The sequence below is a fragment of the Globicephala melas genome, chromosome 2 (genome assembly GCF_963455315.2).
Source record: "Globicephala melas chromosome 2, mGloMel1.2, whole genome shotgun sequence".
Classification (NCBI taxonomy): domain Eukaryota; kingdom Metazoa; phylum Chordata; class Mammalia; order Artiodactyla; family Delphinidae; genus Globicephala; species Globicephala melas.
This window is the reverse complement of record NC_083315.2, coordinates 136,434,935-136,457,381: the sequence shown is the minus strand read 5'-3', so window position 1 is coordinate 136,457,381 and position 22,447 is coordinate 136,434,935. Positions and strand designations below refer to the sequence as shown.

Genomic DNA, 22,447 nt, shown 5'->3' with positions numbered 1-22,447 from the left:
TCTCTTTGGCTATACAAAATGGTAATTTTTTAAATTCCAGATTTTGAAGGGTCTTTCAATTTAAGAGTTTTCTGTAAATTCACAGGAATTGGTATGTAGGGAAAACTCTGACTGGATGGGAGGGGTGATTAGATAGCTCAAAGGATCTATTTATTGCAGATTATGTATTGGCAAAGCTTCCCAGGTGGAATGATGAGTTGTTGGTTCTATGATTCACACTTCCCAAATGTACAACACTAGAACATGAACTGATAGCATTCCATTACTTACAGAAAACTAAGATGGTAGGAAATAGCCAAAGGTCACATCAGAGCATCATAAATGTGCAGCACTGCCAGTAATACTTCTGCTCCTATCCCAATCTACCCTTCCCACACCTCACACATCTCAGCCATTATAAATTCAAATGGATTAATAAGCTCTTCCTTCAAAATCAAGTATCAGGCAAATGAAGTCTACCACTCACATGAATTACCAGAAATAAATCAATATATTTTACAGAAAGTAAAATTGAGAACCTGTGATATTAAGTGACTGAACCAACACATAATGTCAGCTGGAAGAATACAGAGTTTTTCAATCACACCAAGCTACTGCCATATGAAAGGAAAGTTTCTTTCGTGAATTAAGAAATAGAAGGACAAATCTGGAAAAAGGGTTTTCCGAGGAAGGTGGACCTAAGAGAAATCTACAAATGTCAAAATAGGAAGCTTTTGTTAGCTAAGCCAGCATGGCCATGGCAGGTAGGACTGCTTGATAAGACATAAACACAAGTGGGGAAAGCGTCTAAAAGAAAAGGTTCTCACCATGAAGAAAGTGAAAACAACTCACAGAATGGGAGAAAATTATTGCAAAAAATATATATGTTAAGGGACTTATAACTAGAATATAGAAAAATCTCTTACAACTTAATAATGAAAAAACAAATAATTTAAAAATGGGCAAAGGATCTGAATTTCTCCAAAGATAATATACCAATGGCCAGTATAAGCACACAAAATGATGCTCAACAACATTACTCATTGGGGAAATGCAAACCAAAACCACAATGAGATATCACTTCAAATCCACTTGACTGGCCATCAGAAAGACGGACAATAACAAGTACTGCTGAGTTTATGGAGAAATCAGAACCCTCAAGTGATAATGTAAAATACTGCAGCTGCTTTGGAAACAGTCTAGCAGTTCCTCAAAAGGCTAAACATAGAGTTACCCTATGACCTAACAATTTCATTCCTAGGTATTTACCCAAGAGAAATGAAAACATAAGTCTACACAAAAATTTGTACATGAACATTCATAGCAGAAATATTATTAATAGCCAAAAAATGGAAACAACATAAACGGCCATCAACAGATGAAATAAAATGTAATATATCCATACAATAGAATAGTAATAGACTATAAATGACATTGAAGTACTGATGCATGCCGCAACATGAATGAACCCTGAAAACAGAATGCTAAGTGGAAGAAGCCAATCACAAGAGGCCACATATTTTATAATTCCATTTATATGAATTGTCCAGGACCAGCAAATCTATAAAGACAGAAAACAGATTAGGGTATGCCTGGGCTGGTGGATATAGTGAGGACTGGGGGCAGGGAGAGTGACTGCTAAAGGGTACAGTGCTTCTTTTGGGAGTGATGAACATGTTTTAAAATTGAATTGTATGGAATGTGAATTTTTATCTCAATAAAGTTCTTACAGAAGAAAAAGAAACAGAAAAGATCCCCAACGTGGTATTTTCTGTGGCAGTTAATAACTAGCAGGCATCTCTTTAAGTAGGAAATTTTAAAGCAATGGTCAGGTGCCCAAACAGTTAAATTACTAAAATGGCAACGTGTGAACTGGCTTTGGATGCTATGATAACGGTTTGGAAATTTGGCACAGGTGGTAGTAGACACTCAATAATATAAAGGATGGTCTTTGCCCTAAATGCAGAAATGAGCTAACAAAGGAAAAATCCACCTAATATTATACAGCTGAATAAGAGAGAAAATCAGTTCAGAGGCCTGATAAGTGACTTCTGATGGAGTAGACTTCATTGAAGTAAATGTTGGCCCTTGATAAACAGCGGGTTGTGGAGAGAGGATGCAGATCAGTGGGGAAAGAGTTGTTCCTGTTCAGGGGTCCATGATTTGACCACTATGGGGCAAAAGGGGAGATAAAAGAGAGAATGAACACAGTAGTAAGGGGCATAGTGTGTAAACTTTATTGGGATAACAAAGCCATCCCTAAACTAAGACTGAAAGGGCCATTTTCCATTTCGCAAGTGTCTCTTAGAAATAAAATGCTAAAACTCAACGGGCTAACGCTGCCTTACGAAAGAAAATTAAAATCACACCAGATTGATGCCTCTAGCGACTGAGCTCATCTCACGTCTTAAAAAGTGCAATAATCACTCTGCACAGCCTTGGAAATTAAGGCTACCAAGAAGTTCCCAGGTGGGTGTCGGGAATCTAACGTACCTCGAGTCACCTGAAGGAAGAGGCGACGCGAAGGCATCCGGGGGACTGCGTTTTTGCAGGTAAACCCGTATAGGGCGCTCCCGCCGGGAGGCTGCCTGCGGTCCGAACGCGGAGGCAGAAGAGCTGTGGCGGCCGGGGCAACCAGCTTATCGCGGTGACGTCTCGACCCGCTCCCCGTTTCCATGGCTAACGTCAACTCCGGCGGGCGCCACCCGGCGCGGAACGGAGCTCGCGTGCTCTGGGGAGGGCCGGGCGCTCCGCTCGCCCCGCCCCTTAGCCTGAGGTCGCGTCTGGGCGTCCAGCCTCCGGCCCACCAGGCGAGGCTGAGCGCAGGGAGAGGCGCGCTTCGTCCGCTCCCAGGCCCGGGCCAACGCTCGCCTGGCCGAAAACCTTGGGAGTCGCTTGGGTTCCAGCCTCGCCTTGGGCCCAGACGCGGCGCCAGGGTTCGCAGCGTCAGGGTTCGCAGCGTCAGGGTTCACAGCGTCAGCCCTGAACTTTCACCCGCGTCGCGCCCTTACGCAAGAGCGTCGTTGCCCTGGTGACGTAACGTTCCTCTGGGGTAGTGCTCTCTGGTGGATAGAGGCGCGGCCGCCATTTTTAGAGCGTGAGGTGCCCAGTGATCCGACTGACGAGTCCCGGCGTAGTGCGACTCCAGCCGCTCAGGGTTCTGCGACGTACATTAACCGCAGCCGCACTTTGGCCGTCACCACCCAACACACCGACGGTAATAAATGCTTTTAAGTGATACTTCATACATATACGTGTTCGCTGTCGCCTCTTTATTGCATTTTCCCCCCCATGATTGGATTTGTGACTGTATTTTAAATACTAGGAACCAAAATACCCATAAGTGAAACATGCCACTAAAGTATCTGTTTATTAATAAAATAAGGCAAAGTTACCGTGTTCCATCAAAAACAAAACAAAACAAACTGGCAGACTATTATTGTGGTATTAATTTCAGGGCCGGGAATCTTTACAGGGTGCCCGCGAAGTCCCCAGTTTTGCTAGTTTAAAAATTAAACGCATGCCCATCACCCACTCCCTCCATTTTCCACCAAGTTTCATTGCTTCTCCAACTTCTGGACACCTTCCAAGTTGCCAGTTGGGAGCCCAGGAGGCGGCCCCTGAGATCTTTAAATTGGTCTCTGACGATTTAGAGGTACGTGTACCGGAACGTTGAAGCCAATTTGTCGGTATCAAGGTACCCGAGTTTTCCCACGTGATTGATAACCTAGCAGTTCTGCATACACGAGACTTCTGATTGGCTTGAGGACCGTCTTTAGATAAGGATCTCCTTATCTAAAAACTATGAATGCGCCCTTTTTTGTTTCTTTTGTGGCTTTACTGAAAATGATGTCTTAGTTCTTAAGCACTTAGGTTTTCAGGCCATAATGGGGAAAACCTTTTGGTATTAATCAAAAGAAAGCCAAGGCTTATAAAAAAAGAAGATATAAATCTATCTAGAGGAAAAATGTAGTTTGTTGAAAGCATATGGAAGAAAACCCTGGGCGCCATCCATGACAATGAGGTACATATATACTTGCTTTCGACGATACAATTTGCAGATAGGACTTTTCCTAGTTTGATGTGAAGAGGAAGTGTGTATTTGGTCCATCCCTAATGTTTTCCAGTCTTTTGGGGAACCTCAGTCATCATGGGTCACGGTACCACATTAAGCATCTTTGAAGCATCAGCTACCGCTAGGAAGTCAATATAGAGTGGTTAAGAGTAGAAGCTCTGGGGTCTGGAAGCCTGAGTTAGAACTACTGGGGCCTGGGCAGGCCACCCCAAAATATTCCACAGTGGCATATTGATTATTTTGAATTAAAGTTACTTAAGGAATAGCGGATGCAAGAGGGTCCTTTGAACCTCCTTTCAGTCTCCCAGAAACCAAGGAGCTCCTATGTGAAAGTTACCCTCTCTGTACCCTCCCAGTATTCTACATTTTTAAAAAAGTTGAAATCACAATATTGGAATTGAATGCCAAGATTTGGATATTAGTGGCTGCAAAGAAAAGCATCAGGAGAGAAGACGAAAGGGACTATAAAATGATTGATTTCTTACATGGCTTGTTGAAATTCATCTCATTGCATTTATATCACAGATCGTGATATGCATGTAAATGTATACAAAGGCCAAGTGAATGGGCATGTGATGGGTAGAAATTTTAGTATGTTCCAGCATATTCACAGGCACTTGAGTTGGGTGACATTGGGTTATGAGGATATTAAAGACAGGGAGTGACCACTTGTTAATTGTAAAGTTTCATACTGAAGCTTCCTTTATTATAGAAAATATCTCATACCACACAAACATTCATAAGTAGAACAAATAATGTATAATATAATCATAGCTTTGCCATTAATTGGTTTTAAGCTTTGTTATAAAAGACAATATATTTTAAATTACAGTTCTGAAAATCTTACAGTAATTCCTGTAGGGTGAAAGGATAGAGTTTCTCAGGTTTTGATTTTGATGAAGAAATTTGAATTTTATTGTGTAGCTTTTAAATTTAATTATTTCACATCAGTAACTCCATAGATTAGATTTTTAATTCTAGAGGTGGTTCAATTACTATTGTTTTAGAAAGTTATCACCACTGGAACTTACTTTACATAGTCATTTAAAAAGGAACACAAAATTATTAGTAGCCTGGAAATCACTAAATTGCAGTATTTAAAAGGCTAAAGTTTCATTTTTTAAAGTTATGTTACATTTTGTAAAAGTTTGTGAATATAACTTCACTGAAAGATCAAATTTTAAGCGTAACCAAACTCTGTAAATATCCCCAGGCATATTTACAATTTCACTCTTTACAAAAATTAAGTTACATGCAGATCTGAATTAATAACAATGATTCCCCTTTATTTTGGCATATATAAATAAGAGTTGACTCTGCAGATTTCATAGTCTTTATCCCCAGTGTCCTGTATTAAGTTTGGAACATCAGTTAACCTCTTCTGTTGACAATGTTACCAAGAAAAAGATGTCTTATTATTAGTAACATTAATTTCTAATGCTAGAACTGAAGTTAGTAACCTCAAGTTGGTGTCCTTTTCCTGGCATTTGCCTGCTAACTTCTTTGTTTATAAGTGTACCAATTGTTTAGAATTGTGTGAACATTATTTTCACTTTCCTATGGAATGAATATATAAGGAAATGCAGTAAACAGTTTGCCTGATAAAATTTCTGTTTGAAGTTGTAATTAAATAAGAATGTGGCGGTGGGGGAGGGTTAGGTGTAATTTGCCTAAAGGTAGAAGAAAGCTTATATACCCTCTCATAATGTCTCCAGACTCATGATACTATTGCTGTTGAATGGAAAAGTCCACACTGGTTAGAATTACTTCCTAGAGCTTGCATTGTGATGCCCTCTTCAGGTTAATATATTTAAAAACATGAAAATTGGAGATTACTCACAGATAAATAATTTAGGGGATATGAAACCACATTTGGCAAGTAAAATTATACAAAAAATATAAATAACAACAACAATATCAACAATAACCAGCTTTGGTGGGATAGCAGTTTAGAGGTACGTTTTGAAACTTAGCTTGGCTCCATCTAGAAATTTTAAATGCAATTCTCTTTGACAGAGAAATTTTATCTCTAGAAACATACCTTACAGATACCCTCCTTTACAGATATCTCACCTAAGTAGGTAGCAATATTTGTACAAAAATGTACTTAAAACATTTGCAATAGCAAAATGCAAAACATTCTTAAATAGGGAACAGTTTTAAATAATTTAAAAAGGATGTACGCCTACATGTACTGCTATGCAAGCATGTCCAACTTAAGTATGAAATTTTTAAATTACACTACAGTTTGTATAGTATGATCTTATGTAAAAACTAGATGTATGCATGAGTGTGGTTTGTATAAACTTATCTTTAATGGACACATAGGAAACTATGATATAATTCAACCTCTGAAGAGGTAAACTGGGGGTTTTTTTGGTTTTTTTTTTTTGCGGTATGCGGGCCTCTCACTGTTGTGGCCTCTCCCGTTGCGGAGCACAGGCTCCGGACGCGCAGGCTCAGCGGCCACGGCTCACGGGCCTAGCCGCTCCGCGGCATGTGAGATCTTCCCGGACCGGGGCATGAACCCGTGTCCCCCTGCATCCGCAGGCGGACTCTCAACTACTGCACCACTAGGGAAGCCCATCTGGGGTTTTATAGGAAGGGGACTTTTACTTTTTACCTTTACTCTTACACTGGTAATTTATTTTTAGCAATCAATATGTATTGCATTTATAATCTTTAAATCGTAAAATAGCCAACAAACAAAAATAAGTTGACAATCAAAAACACCCCCCCTACCCTTCCCCAAACTCCACCAAGCTGCTGTATAACCAGAAAACTGGCACAGTGGATTTTTGTTTTTATAATAATACTTGTAATCCAGAAAATAATTTGAAAAATGTAGTTGCTAGCTTCTGTGAATAAATGATTACAGTATTGATGCTTTCATAGGGAGAAAAATGCTATTTTTTAGTGTTATATTACAGTTAAAAGTTACAATAAGTCATTTGGTATACTGGTAAGTTTTGAGCTCTGATCATCAGAGACTGCTTAAAATCTTGACCACTTCAGAGTTACATCGATAGGAATCCTTAAAGTTAGTTCATTTTATGCTAAATGAGAACATTTACTGAATTTATGTATACATTCTCAAAATTATTAGGGTTTCTTTCTAATGTTGGGTATAAAATCCTAATTTTAGTATATGTGTAAAATATACACAGATTAGTGTATTCATACACATATATACATATCAAAAGTATCTGTTATATATAACATATAAAATAAAATACATGATAATCCCGTTTTATTGAACCAACAATGACTAGGTATTAATGGAAAAAATTTTCATACGTGGTTTGTCTTTAGCAATATAATTTTAAAGCACAACAATTTTTAATAAAATTTATGCTAGTAATTTAAAAAAAATTTGCCAGAGGTGCTTTTTAGGCTCTTGGTTTAAACGAAAACCAGTGTATAGAAATGAATATCGGAACAATCATTAATCCTACTGCATTAAAAAAACTCTGTCTATAAATTTCAAGCCAGTAACATTCATGTTTTTACATAGAAATTTTCTTCCTAAAAGACTTTGTAATTAGTGGAAAATGTATATACCAGTAAAGAGCAGCGTGCAAGAAAGAGATGCATTTACTTGTAGAAATAACCATATGTTAAGAAACAATGAGGGCTTCCCTGGTGGCAGAGTGGTTGAGAGTCCGCCTGCCGATGCAGGGGGACACGGGTTCGTGGCCCGGTCCAGGAAGATCCTACATGCTGCGGAGCGGCTAGGTCCGTGAGCCATGGCCTCTGAGCCTGCGCATCTGGAGCCTGTGCTCCGCAACGGGAGAGGCCACAACAGTGAGAGGCCCATGTACCGCAAAAAAAAAAAGAAACAATGAATCATTTTTGTTTGTGGTTTTTATATAAAACTTGTCTGTGGATTCTTTTTTCCCTGTGAATTTTTTCCCTTATAACTTTTTCTCCTGGCAACAATAATGAATAAAATTTTAGAGATAAGCTTTATTTTAAGGGCATAAGGGCATATATGCCCTTCCTAACACATGTAATACCAAACAAATACTCATACTCTCTACTGAAAAAATCAAATGAAACTCCCCCCATCTCCGCCAAATGGCCCAGTTAGAGTACAGTCGTACACTCTGAATTCTACAATCCAGTATCCCTGGGCAACTTGTTCTTGTATCATTGATATGCCCAAATGTACACTGGGCTAGAACATTGGGCTATGAAAACCTAAAACTTACATTTACTCTATAAAAAGACTTCCTTTGTTCATCTATGTCTCTTTCCCCCACTATACATTTTCTTTAAAACTATAATACATCATAAAAATACAAAGTTGAATATGATGTGGATTCTTCCGGAAATAAAATTTATTCCTTTTTCTCCTGATTCTCCTGATGCACGTAGTGAATAGTGTTTGCCTTATTAGACAATGAACAGTCGTTAAGAACAATGAGGAGGGCACTGAGCTGTTTTTCCCCTCCTTTCGATTATAACCCCAACATCCCATCCATTACTGCCTCCTCCCAAAGAGAATGACTCCTTCTATTCAGAAATAAAAGCAGCTCTACCTGACAACATTCTGAAATACTTTGCCCACTTTTCTTTTCATAACCTCCATTTACTAGACCGGTATTTTCCTCTCTCCTTATCGAAGCATGAACTCAACAACTGCTTTCTTCTTCCATGTTGGATAAATGGATGTGGGAACTTTATTGCAGATTAAAATAGTGGAAAATTAAGAAAACAGTGCTCTTAGTGTGAAGGGCAAGGCCAATGATTTTCATAGAACTATAGAAAGCATATTTAATCAGAAATAATGAGATCTGAATTATAATTCACTCTCTGCAAGAAACTCAATAATTTGACATTGAACAAGTCAAACTCTCTGGACTTCACTTTCCTCCTTTTAAGAGATTGGGCTACATCTCATAAATTTCCATTTAATTCTGTATTTTTGCTTTTGTATTATTTTCGTGTTAAACATCTCATGGTATGGGTGGAAATAAAGACAGGCTATAACATTTTTGTGTGTGCAAAATTTTTAAGGTGTATGAGTTTTCTAAATAACAATCTTTTAACAAAAGATTGAGCCTTATTTATTGTCAGGCAGACCTAAACAAACATGATTATCATTGGAAAGCTAAACTCTGCTAACTTCAGTATTGACCACTTTTTCCTGGGACAGTGATTTCTGTCAATGTTAACATCGGGTAATGTGTCACCTTAATCAGAATTCACTAAGTGCCAACAGTTTACTTTCTGAGGAATCTCTGTTTAAGGTCAATTAAATAAAAATGTCAAAGCCAGTGTTGTTAAGATTTTTGCCACATAAGAGTCAAATTATTTTACGTTTAGCCTTTTTGATTAAAAGTAGTGGTCAAAAGATGTTGAAACCCTCAAAGGTGATTTTGAAGATAGAGAAGTGCTGGAGCTACCCAGGCAGCAACCAGAAACAGTTAGGAAAAATGTACTAAATGCTTCATTCTTTCTCTAGGCTGCATTGCAAATTACATTTAATATTTCAGGCTTGTTGCATTTTAAAATAAAGCCTCCAACTAAGCAATTTTCAAGACAGTCAAAAGATATTGCTTAAAATTTTCCTTTTGCTATAGAAGTGAAAAGAGTGATTGTCTATGTTGATTAGCTTGAAGATTGCTTTGGGAAGAATTTGACAGTTCTAGTAACATTCCCATTATAATTTACAATCTATGAAGAAGACTTGAATACTACATTAAACATTAGGATAGTTTAAAGCTTCCTTTTTATCTGATAATTTTATTCTACTACTTTAACATAAAGAGGGGATCTTTGTAATGTGTATTTTTAATGCATATATACTTTATTTGTATCATGATTCTTTAAAATTATTCTCAATTAGATCAAATAGAAAATAAATATATAGCGTAATAAATATACCAGAATATTTATTGTTACCTACTATGTACAGATCCTTTTTTTGTGCTAGTCAGTTTGGCAGATACAAAGATGAAAAGAAACATTTAATGTCAAAGGACTCAACAGTTTAATCAATAGAAAATTCATAAGAAAAAAGAACAAAGAAAACATAGAGCCAGTTATACTTCAGTTATGATAAGTAGAGTATGGCTGATACTATTTTATTTGCTTATACATAAATGCTAAGTAGGAGATGTATCTACCTAATACCATAAACTATGCAAGTTAGGAAAGTGATCCCACAGTAATATTTTATGTTTAGAAAGAAAGGTTATAATTGAGTGGAATTATATTACACTTGGAAATGTATAGGAAAATGTGTAAATGCCAAGAAGACCTACATATTGTCATTCTTTTATGGACCTCCTGATTTGAAGGCCAAATTTTTAACTGTGTTAAAATAAATAGTTTAAACCAGTCCAAAATGCACTGGTTCTCTTAAATTAGCAAATGAAATAAGATTCAGTGATAGTTAGGATTCAGTTAAATGGCATTCTCATTTATTCATTCATGAATTCTATTAGTAAACATGTGTGTTTGCTAGGTGATAAGCAATCTGTTAGAGAATTAGTGATACGAAGAAGGATAACGGTACCTCCCATCACAGCTCCTTCTGGTGAGAGTGCTGGGGTAATACAAATCTATATGATTCCTTTGTTAAAAAAAAAAATTAGTGATATTTACCAAAAACTCTGTAAAAAAGTGCACATCTTTTAGCTGATTAATACCTTCCTATGGAAAGTATTCAACAGAAGAAAAAGGATTTATACGTGTATGTGTTTATTGCATATTTTTAATGGTGTAAAAGTGGAAGCAATTTGAATGTTCAGAGGTATGATTAAGAAAATATTTCCCTTTAGTTGAATATAATTCAAATATTAAAATGATAATTACGTTGGGTTTCTAATATCATGGAAAATGCTTAGATTTATAATGTGGAAAAACCCAAAAAATATATAAAGTATAATTCTGTAAAAATATACAAGTGAGAAAGCATTTAGATTTTAGAAAATGATAGTTGTATTAGCATGGTGGTGTTTTAGACAATCATTTCAGTGTTGTTTTGGAAGCACTATATGTTATTTAAAAATAATTAATTTTTTTATGTTTAAAAGTATTCCCAAGCTGGAACCCTCATGCACTGCTGATGAGAATATGAAATGGTGCAAATGCTGTGGAAAATGATATGGTGGTTCCTCAAAAAAATTAAACTTGGAATTTGATTCAGAAATTCTAGTTCTGGGTATATACCAAAAGAATGGAAAACAGGGACTTGAACAGATTTTTTTTTTTTTTTTTTTTGCGGTACGCGGGCCTCTCACTGCTGTGGCCTCTCCCGCTGCGGAGCACAGGCTCCGGACGCGCAAGCTCAGCGGCCACGGCTCACGGGCCCAGCAGCTCCGCGGCATATGGGATCCTCCCGGACCAGGGCACGAACCCGCGTCCCCTGCATCGGCAGGCGGACTCTCAACCACTGCGCCACCAGGGAAGCCCGAACAGATATTTTTACACCAATGTTCATAGCAGCATTATTCACAATATCCAAAAGGGGGAAACAAACCTTGTCTGTCGACAGGCGAATGGATAAGCAAAATATGGTATATACTTACGATGGAATATTATTACAATGGAATATCAGTTTTGCAAGGTGAAAAGAGGTCTAGAGATAGATGGCTGTGCAACAGTGTACTTAATGCCACTGGACTGTACAATTAAAGGTGGTTCAGATGGTAAATTTTATGTATCTTTTACCACAATTAAAAAATAAAAAAGTTAAAATGGTAAATTTTATGTTCTATATTTTACTACAATGATCACAAAGTTATGGATGGATTTCTAGATATGTATCAGAAGTTGTAAAAAGGGCCAGTTAATAGATTTAAGAGTACAAGACAATGAAAAAATGAAATGCATAAAGCAGTTGGAAAAAGAATTTTTAAAATGAACATCCCCAAATTCTGTTCTCTGTTATGCTCAAATTAGTATTTTGACATCTGTCCTACTAGTGCATGTATGTTGGTAGTTTAAAGAAATGTAATTGTGAGACCAAGATGAGCTTTTAATGCTCAGTCACAATTTTAGAGGTGAAAGAGATGCTTGTGTTAAGAGGTGAGAGGGCTTCCCAGGTGGCGCAGTGGTTGAGAGTCTGCCTGCCGATGCAGGGGACATGGGTTCGTGCCCCAGTCCAGGAAGATCCCACATGCCGCGGAGCGGCTAGGCCTGTGAGCCATGGCCGCTGAGCCTGCGCGTCCGGAGCCTGTGCTCCGCGACGGAAGAGGCCACAACAGTGAGAGGCCCACGTACCGCGAAAAAAAAAAAAAGAGGTGAGAAAACAGGGGTCCAGAGAAGTTAAGATTATATTGATAGGTAATGACAGAAATGACTACAATGGGTCCCTTCACGTTTTTTTTTCATTTTTATTTATTTATTTTTTATTTATTTATTTTATTTTATTTTATTTTTTAACGTCTTTATTGCTTTACAATGGTGTGTTAGTTTCTGCAGTATAACAAAGTGAATCAGCTATACATATACATATATCCCCATATCTCCTCCCTCTTTTTTTAAATTTTTTAATTTAATTTTATTTTTTATACAGCAGGGCCTTATTAGTCATCAATTCTATACACATCAGTGTATACATGTCAATCCCAATCACCCAATTCATCACACCACCACCACCACCACCACCATCACCACCACTTTCCCCCTTTGGTGTCCATACGTTTCTTCTCTACATCTGTGTCTCAATTTCTGCCCTGCAAAGAGGTTCATCTGTACCATTTTTCTAGGTTCCACATATATGCGTTAATATACGATATTTGTTTTTCTCTTTCTGACTTACTTCGCTCTGTGTGACAGTCTCTAGATCCATCCACGTCTCAACAAATTACCGAATTTCATTCCTTTTATGGCTGAGTAATATTCCATTGTATATATGTACCACATCTTCTTTATCCATTCATTTGTCGATGGGCATTTAGGTTGCTTCCATGACCTGGCTATTGTAAATAATGCTGCAATAAAATTGGGGTGCATGTGTCTTTTTGAATTATGGTTTTCTCTGGGTATATGCCCAGTAGTGTGATTGCTGGATCATATGGTAATTCTATTTTTAGTTTTTTAAGGAACCTCCATACTGTTCTCCATAGTGGCTGTATCAATTTACATTCCCACCAACAGTGCAAGAGGGTTCCCTTTTCTCCACACCTTCTCCAGCATTTGTTGTTTGTAGATTTTCTGATGATGCCCATTCTAACTGGTGTGAGGTGATACCTCACTGTAGTTTTGATTTGCATTTCTCTAATAATTAGTGATGTTGAGCAACTTTTCATGTGCTTCTTGGCCATCTGTATGTCTTCTTTGGAGAAATGTCTATTTAGGTCTTCTGCCCATTTTTGGATTGGGTTGTTTGTTTTTTTAAAATTGAGCTGCATGAGCTGTTTATATATTTCGGAGATTAATCCTTTGTTGATTTGTTTGCAAATATTTTCTCCCATTCTGAGGGTTGTCTTTTCATCTTGTTTATGGTTTCCTTTGCTGTGCAAAAGCTTTGAAGTTTCATTAGGTCCCATTTGTTTATTTTTGTTTTTACTTCCATTACTCTAGGAGGTGGATCAAAAAAGATCTTGCTGTGATTTATGTCAAAGAGTGTTCTTCCTATGTTTTCCTCTAAGAGTTTTATAGTGTCCAGTCTTACACTTAGGTCTCGAATCCATTTTGAGTTTATTTTTGTATATGGTGTTAGGAAGTGTTTTCATTTCATTCTTTTACATGTAGCTGTCCAGTTTTCCCAGTACCACTTATTGAAGAGACTGTCTTTTCTCCATTGTATATCCTTGCCTCCTTTGTCATAGGTTAGTTGAACATAGGTGCATGGGTTTATCTCTGAGCTTTCTATCTTGTTCCATTGATCTATGTTTCTGTTTTTGTGCCAGTACCATATTGTCTTGATTACTGTACTTTGAAGTATAGTCTGAAGTCAGGGAGTCTGATTCCTCCAACTCTGTTTCTTTCCCTCAAGACTGCTTTGGCTATTCGGGGTTTTTTCTGTCTCCATACAAATTTTAAGACTTTTGTTCTAGTTCTGTAAAAAATGCCAGTGGTAATTTGATAGGGATTGCATTGAATCTGTAGATTGCTTTGGGTAGCATAGTCATTTTCACAATATTGTTTCTTCCAATCCAAGAATGAAGTATATCTCCCAATCTGTTGGTATCATCTTTAATTTCTTTCATCAGTGTCTTATAGTTTTCTGCATACAGGTTTTTTTTTTCTCCCAGGTAGGTTTATACCTAGGTATTTTATTCTTTTTGTTGCAGTGGTAAATGGGAGAGTTTCCTTAATTTCTCTTTCAGATTTTTCATCATTAGTGTTTTGGAATGCAAGAGATTTCTGTGCATTAATTTTGTATCCTGTGACTTTACCAAATTCATTGATTAGCTCTAGTAGTTTCCTGGTGGCATCTTTAGGATTCTTTATGTACAGTATCATATCATCTGCAAACAGTGACAGTTTTACGTCTTCTTTTCCAATTTGTATTCCTTTTATTTCTTTTTCTTCTCTGATTTTCCTTTTATTTCTTTTTCTTCTCTAGGACTTCCAAAACTATGTTGAATAATAGTGGTGAGAGTGGACATCCTTGTCTTATTCCTGATCTTAGAGGAAACGGTTTCAGTTTTTCACCATTGAGAATGATGTTTGCTGTGGATTTGTCATATATGGCGTTTATTATGTTGAGGTAGGTTCCCTCTATGCCCACTTTCTGGAGAGTTTTTATCATAAATGGGAGTTGAATTTTGTCAAAAGAGTTTTCTGCATCTATTGAGATGATCATATGGTTTTTTTTCTTCAATTTGTTAATATGGTGTATCACATTGATTGATTTACGTATATTGAAGAATCCTTGCATCCCTCGGATAAATGCCACTTGATCATGGTTTATGATCCTTTTAATGTGATGTTGGATTCTGTTTGCAAGTATTTTGTTGAGGATTTTTGCATCTATATTCATCAATGATATTGGTCTGTAATTTTCTTTTTTTGTAGTATCTTTGCCTGGTTTTGGTATCAGGGTGATGGTGGCCTCATAGGATGAGTTTGGGAGTGTTCCTTCCTCCGCAATTTTTAGAAGAGTTTGAGAAGGATAGGTGTTAACTGTTCTCTAAATGTTTGATAGAATTCACCTGTGAAGTCATCTGGTCCTGGACTTTTGTTTGTTGGAAAAATTTTTTTTTTTTTTTTTTTTTTTTTTTTTTTTTGCGTTACACGGGCATCTCACTGTTGTGGCCTCTCCCGTTGCGGAGCAGCAGCTCCGGATGCACAGGCTCAGCGGCCATGGCTCACGTGCCTAGCCGCTCCACGGCATGTGGGATCTTCCCAGACCGGGGCATGAACCCGTGTCCCCTGCATCGGCAAGCGGACGCTCAACCACTGCGCCACCAGGGAAGCCCTGTTGGAAGATTTTTAATCACAGTTTCAATTTTATTACTTGTGATTGGTCTGTTCATATTTTCTATTTCTTCCTGGTTCAGTCTTGGAAGGTTATACCTTTCTAAGAATTTGTCCATTTTATTGGCATAGAGTTGCTTTTAGTAGTCTCTTAGTATGCTTTGTATTTCTGTGCTGTCTGTTGTAACTTCTCCTTTTTCATTTCTAATTTTATTGATTTGAGTCCTCTCCCTCTTTTTCCTGATGAGTCTGGCTAATGGTTTATCAATTTTGTATATCTTCTCAAAGAACCAGCTCTAGTTTTATTGATCTTTGCTATTGTTTTCTTTGTTTCTATTTCATTTATTTCTGCTCTGATATTTATGATTTCTTTCCTTCTGCTAACTTCGGGGTTTTTTTGTTCTTCTTTCTCTAGTTCCTTTAGGTGTAAGGTTGGATTGTTTATTTGAGATTTTTCTTGTTTCTTGAGGTAGGCCTGTATAGCTATAAACTTCCCTCTTAGAACCTCTTTTGCTGCATCCCATAGGTTTTGGATCATTGTGTTTTCATTGTCATTTCTCTATAGTTATTTTTTGAGTTCCTCTTTGATTTCTTCAGTGATCTCTTGGTTATTTAGTAACATATTGTTTAGTCTCCATGTGTTTGTGTTTTTTACGTTTTTTTCCCTGTAATGCATTTCTAATCTCATAGCGATGTGGTCAGAAAAGATGCTTGATATGATTTCAATTTTCTTATATTTACTGAGACTTGATTTGTGACCCAAGATGTGATCTATCCTGGAGAATGTTCCATGCGCACTTGAGAAGAAAGTGTAATCTGTTGTTTTTGGATGGAATGTCCTGTAAATATCAGTTAAATCTATCTGGTCTATTGTGTCACTTAAAGCTTCTCTTTCCTTATCTATTTTCATTTTGGATGATCTGTCCATTGGTGTAAGTGAGGTGTTTAATTCCCCCACTATTATTGTGTTACTGTCGATTTCCCCTTTTATAGTTGTTAGCAGTTGCCTTATGTATTGTGGTTCTCCTACGTTGGGTGCATATATATTTATAATTGTTATATCTTCTTCTTGGATTGATCTTTTGATCATTATGTAGTGTCCTTCCTTGTCTCTTGTAACATTCTTTATTTTACAGTCTATTTTATCTGATACGAGTATTGCTACTCCAGCTTTCTTTTGATTTCCATTTGCATGGAATATCTTTTTCCATCCCCTCACTTTCAGTCTGTTTGTGTCCCTAGGTCTGAAGTGGGTCTCTTGTAGACAGCATATAGATGGGTCTTGTTTTTGTATCCATTCAGCAAGCCTGTGTCTTTTGGTTGGAGCATTTAATCCATTCATGTTTAAGGTAATTATCGATATGTATGTTCCTATGACCATTTTCTTAATTGTTTTCGGTTTGTTTTTGTAGGTCCTTTTCTTCTCTTATGTTTCCCACTTAGAGAAGTTCCTTTAGCATATGTTGTAGAGTTGGTTTGGTGGTGCTGAATTCTCTTAGCTTTTTTTTTTTTTTTTTGGCAGTATGCGGGCCTCTCACTGTTGTGGCCTCTCCCGTTGCAGAGCACAGGCTCAGCGGCCATGGCTCACAGGCCCAGCCACTCCACGGCATGTGGGATCTTCCCGGACCGGGGCACGAACCCGTGTCCCCTGCATTGGCAGGCGGACTCTCAACCACTGCACCACCAGGGAAGCCCAATTCTCTTAGCATTTGCTTGTCTGTAAAGCTTTAGATTTCTCCATCGAATCTGAATGATATCCTTGCCAGGTAGAGTAATCTTGGTTGTAGGTTCTTCCCTTTCATCACTTTAAATATATCATGCCACTCCCTTCTGGCTTGTAGAGTTTCTGCTGAGAAATCAGCTAACATTATGGGAGTTCCCTTGTATGTTATTTGTCATTTTTCCTTTGCTGCTTTCAGTTATTTTTCTTTGTCTTTAATTTTTGCCCATTTGATTACTATGTGTCTCGGTGTGTTTCTCCTTGAGTTTGTCCTATATGGGACTCTCTGCCTTCCTGGACTTGTGTGGCTGTTTCCTTTCCCATGTTAGGAAAGTTTTCCACTGTAATCTCTTCAAATATTTTCTCAGGTCCTTTCTCTCTCTCTTCTCCTTCTGGGACCCCTATAATGTGAATGTTGTTGCATTTAATGTTGTCCCAGAGGTCTCTTAGGCTGTCTTCATTTATTTTCATTCTTTTTTCTTTATTCTGTTCTGCTGCTGTGAATTCCACCATTGTGTCTTCCAGGTCACATATCGGTTCTTCTGCATCAGTTATCCTGCTATTGATTCCTTCTAGTGTAGTTTTCATTTCAGTTATTGTATTGTTCATCTCTGTTTGTTTGTTCTTTAATTCTTCTAGGTCTTTGTTAAACATTTCTTACATCTTCTCGATCTTTGCCTCCATTCTTTTTCCGAGGTCCTGGATCATCTTCACTATCATTATTCTGAATTCTTTTTCTGGAAGGTTGTCTATCTCCACTTAATTTAGTTATTTTTCTGGGATTTTATCTTGTTCCTTCATCTCATACATTGCTCTCTGCCTTTTCATCTTGTCTATCTTTCTGTGAATGTGGTTTTTGTTCCACAGGCTGCAGGATTGTAGTTCTTGCTTCTGCTGTTTGCTCTCTGGTGGATGAGGCTATCTAAGAGGCTTGTGCAAGTTTCCTGATGGGAGGGACCAGTGGTGGGTAGAGCTGGCTGTTGCTCTGGTGGGCAGAGCTCAGTAAAACTGTAATCCGCTTGACTGCTGATGGGTGGGGCTGGGTTCCCTCCCTGTTGGACGTTTGGCCTGAGGCACCCCAACACTGGAGCCTACCTGGGCTCTTTTGTGGGGCTAATGGCAGACTCTGGGAGGGCTCACGCCAAGGAGTACTTCCCAGAACTTCTGCTGCCAGTGTCCTTGTCCCCTCGGTGAGCCACAGCCACCCCCCGCCTCTGCAGGAGACCCTCCAATACTAGCAGGTAGGTCTGGTTCAGTCTCCCCTGGGGTCACTGCTCCTTCCCCTGGGTCCCGATGCACACTCTAGTTTGTGTGTGCCCTCCAAGAGTGGAGTCTCTGTATCCCCCAGTCCTGTCGAAGTCCTGCAATGAAATCCTGCTAGACTTCAAATTCTGATTCTCTGGGAATTCTTCCTCCCATTGCCAGACCCCCAGGTTGGGAAGCCTGACGTGGGGCTCAGAACCTTCACTCCAGTGGGTGGACTTCTGTGGTATGTGTTCTCCAGTCTGTGAGTCACTCACCCACCAGTTATGGGATTTGATTTTACTGTGATTGCTCCCCTCCTACCGTCTCATTGTGGCTTCTCCTTTGTCTTTGGATGTGGGGTATCTCTTCTTTGGCGAGTTCCAGTGTCTTCCTGTCGATGATTTTCTAGCAGCTAGTTGTGATTCTGGTGTTCTCGCAAGAGAGAGTGAGAGCACGTCCTTCTACTCCACCATCTTGGTTCCTCTCCCTTCACTTTTATTACAATGTTATTTAAGCTTTATACCACATCAAACAGGCCAGATTCTTATCTTTTTAAAAAGTTAATCTTATGAAACATTCAATTACTTATTTTCTACTAGGAAATTCTTACATCAAACATGAATTTCCTATAGTATAGCTTAAATCTGTGCCTTTTACTTCTGCTTTTGACTTTTTCAAGCAATTGTTAACTTCACACCTTTTGTTTTCCCAAGCCATAGTTCCTCTGATGCTCAGAGAAGATGCATTTTCATTAGTTTTAAAACTATTTTATGAACTTGTTTTTTTAGTGCTTCATATTTTATGAACTGATGGCCAAATATCCTTCCTACCCCCACTGTAAGAAGTGAGGGAACTGTATTTTTTCAAATTACTCTTTAATTGTAGGACTCAAAATAGAGACAATATTATCTCCTAGATCTTATGTATTATACTAAGTCAGAACACTTTTGGTTGCAAATGACAGTAATTGAACCCAGAAGGATTTATTGGCTCATGTAATTGAGAAGTCCAAGTGTAGATCTTAAGGAAAGACTGCATCCAGAGATTCAAATACCACTGTCAGGACTGTCTCCATCTCTTGGTTTGCATTATTTTATCTTTCAAATAGATTCTCTCCTAGTGGCAGGCAAATACCTCCAGAGGCTTCAGACTCACATCCTCCTGGTTAAGCAGTTACAGTAGAGGAAATAAAGAACCCTCTCCCAGTGTCCGTATCTCAATTTCAGGTCCTGTGTGCCTACCCGTATGATCAGCAGCCCCAACAGTAACTCATATGTTCAAGGAGGAGTTTCCCAAAGGAATCTGAAGAGAGGGTGGGTGGGAATTATCTGGGCTGACAAAAAGAGCAACTCTCATAGTCTACTATACCCACTTTATAGATGTGAAGCAACTTAAAACATTTTTTAGATAAACATCAATGTTCCTGTTCAACTCCATTAAAATATTTCAAATTATTTAATGTATTGCATATTTGTCTCTTTTTGGGTGCTCACTGTTTGAATCCCATTCGTTTGCCACTGTGGGAGCCAGTGTGGGAGCCAGTGTGGGAGCCACTGTGGGAGCCTTAGTGGAAAGGCAGGCCACATCTCCTACCATGGAAGTTCAAAAATACAGACGTTTTTTAAAAACTCTCATAAAGTTTTGGGAAGCAACCTACGTTTGGCCATCTTCCTGGAGCTTTCAATGTAAAACACGAGGAGTAAAGAAGCAGGAATAGTTAGAATTCATTCTCATGGCAGCAGGACCATTCAGGGCCCAGCAGCACCCATGTAGCAGCAAGGTATTGGCACCCTAATTGAGTTGATCCATGTCATAAGCAGTGTTATGCTGTGTTCTGATCACCCATCTTCCCTTGGTAATTACTCATTCTATGACCCTGGTTTTCCAGTTTTCCTGGTGATTGTATAAGCTATTCAATATCCTATGAATTCCTTTTCTATTTACATTAACCAGAGTAATTTTCTTTTCCTTGCAACTAAAGCCAATGACTAGTACAATCTGCCAAATTTTATCCAAATAATTTTGAAGTATAATTATTTTCTCTAAGGTTCTAATCATTTAGAACCTTAGAGAATTTAAGTATGATTTCTTTTTTCATCTTTATTTAATAGCCCCAAATTCTAGTTTATTCTTCTGTGCCGCCCCTTATACTGATACTAAAGGACTTTGCAGTGACCTTCTAATATAACTCATTCAGAACCAGTTGCTGCCTTCATTTTACATCTTCCATTTTATACTCTTTCTTAAGATCTACATTTCTTATTTGCTGTCTTTCTCACTTATCACTGAGTTGTATTTGTCTGCTAAAATTTTAATATAAAAGTCCTTCACATCTCTTTTCTGATAATGTTCCTGTATCAGTTAGGAATGGGTTGAGCTTCATGTAACAGAGAAATCATAGCAACAGTGGTTTAACAACATATAATTTATTTCTCTGCCATATAGAGTAAGTCTGGATTTAGGTGTTCCAGGGTCAGTATGGCAGTTCCGTGGGCTGGTGGGTCCATCCATTTTATTATGCCATCATCCTTAGGGTCTTTTCCCTCCTGATCCAACTAGAACTCCTCCATCATATTCTACACCACAGGATGAAGGAAAGGGACATTGTTTTCCTTTTCGTTTTTAAGGAGACTTCCAGAAAGTTCCCATACAGCACTAGCCCATGTATGTCATTGGCCAAAATAAATGGCCACACTTAGCTTCGAGGGAAGCACTGTACCTAGCTAATAATCAGAGTTCTTTTACTAAAGGAAAATGATGAACAGATGCTGGGAGGTAACTAGTTGTCTCCTCCACAATTCCACTTCTGTTAGCTATGTCACTAAGTAACTTCTCATCTTTCTAGCTAAGACATAGTTTGCTTTTTGTTCTGGGACGACTTTGTACATTTTTAGTTCAATTAATTAGTAAAAAACTTGGAACAAAAAGCCAAAATAGTGCTTCTTTTGTAATAAAAAAAGTTTTTTGGACATTATAACGTTTTTATTATATAATTATACTTATTCCAGTTACCTGAATAGAGTGCTTAAATTTCTGTACCAAAAATTCCTATTAGTTCGATTTTTTTCAAACTATGATGGCTTCATTATGAGTTAAGTTCTCATAAAAGGAAGGCATGTTTTAAAATAAACTACATTACTTGTTGATTCTGATATGAAAATAAAATACAGAAGATCCCTAAGACCTTCCTGGATCCCCAGTTTCATGAAGAATGTGTGAAATACAGTGGTAATAGAGCTTACTGATAGTTTTGCTCCTACACATAAGCATCAGTAAAATGACAATTTGAGTCAGGAACATTGTCCAAAATTTACATTTCAAATTCCTAATTCTTTTTTTAAAGAAATAATTTTGAACATATAGTAAAGCTGAAAAAATAGTGCACTTCCCTTCACCCAGCTTCCCCTAATGTTAGCATTTTACATAACATTTTATGTAACAGAACGATGATTGAAACCAAGCAGTCAACAATAATAAATACTCTTAACTAATCTGCAGACTTTATCAGCTTTCACTAGCTTTCCCCACTAATGTCCTTTTTCTTGTCCAAGACCCAATCCAGAACCCACATATTACACTTAGTTATGTCTCCTTAGTTTCCTCCAATCTGTGACTGTTCTCCAGTTTTCATCATTCAATACTCTTGACCTTTTTGAAGAGTTATTGACCACTTATATGTAGAATGTCCATTAGTTTGGGTTTTTCTGACATTTTCTCACGATCAGGTTGTGTATTTTTGGCAAGAATATCACAGAAATGCTGTTGTACCCTTAGTGCATCATATCAGGATATTGACATTGGTGATGGTTATGATGATGATATTATTATGAATTATTATTCTGATCATTGGTGATGTTAACTTTGATCACTTAAAGTGGTGTTTACCAGGTTTTTCCACTATAAAGGTACTATTTTTCTATTTGTAATTAAAAAGTATCATGTGGAGAAATTCTTAGAAATTATTCTGCTCAAATATCTTCTTTATACTACCTACTAATTTAGGAATCCATAGATGATTTTTACCTGCAATAATTATTACTGTGGTGTTT

At 37.8% G+C, this 22,447-nt stretch overlaps 2 protein-coding genes across 4 annotated transcripts in view; one reads left to right on the top strand and one right to left on the bottom strand.

Moving 5' to 3' along the window:
• Nucleotides 1-2,960, bottom strand: part of PCNX4 (pecanex 4) — a 42,527-nt gene extending 39,567 nt beyond the window's left edge. Inside the window, exon 1 of one of the 2 annotated variants that reach the window (XM_030855136.3) lies at nucleotides 2,473-2,960. The gene's annotated coding sequence lies outside the window, so the exon portion shown is untranslated. The remainder of the gene's footprint in view (nucleotides 1-2,472) is intronic. The other variant, XM_030855138.3, reaches the window with a different exon arrangement.
• RTN1 (reticulon 1) overlaps nucleotides 2,830-22,447 on the top strand; it is a 415,427-nt gene continuing 395,809 nt past the window's right edge. Inside the window, exons 1-2 of one of the 2 annotated variants that reach the window (XM_060294866.1) lie at nucleotides 3,065-3,196; nucleotides 14,580-14,723. The gene's annotated coding sequence lies outside the window, so the exon portion shown is untranslated. Of the gene's footprint in view, nucleotides 3,197-14,579; nucleotides 14,724-22,447 lie in introns of both variants that reach the window. The other variant, XM_060294867.1, reaches the window with a different exon arrangement.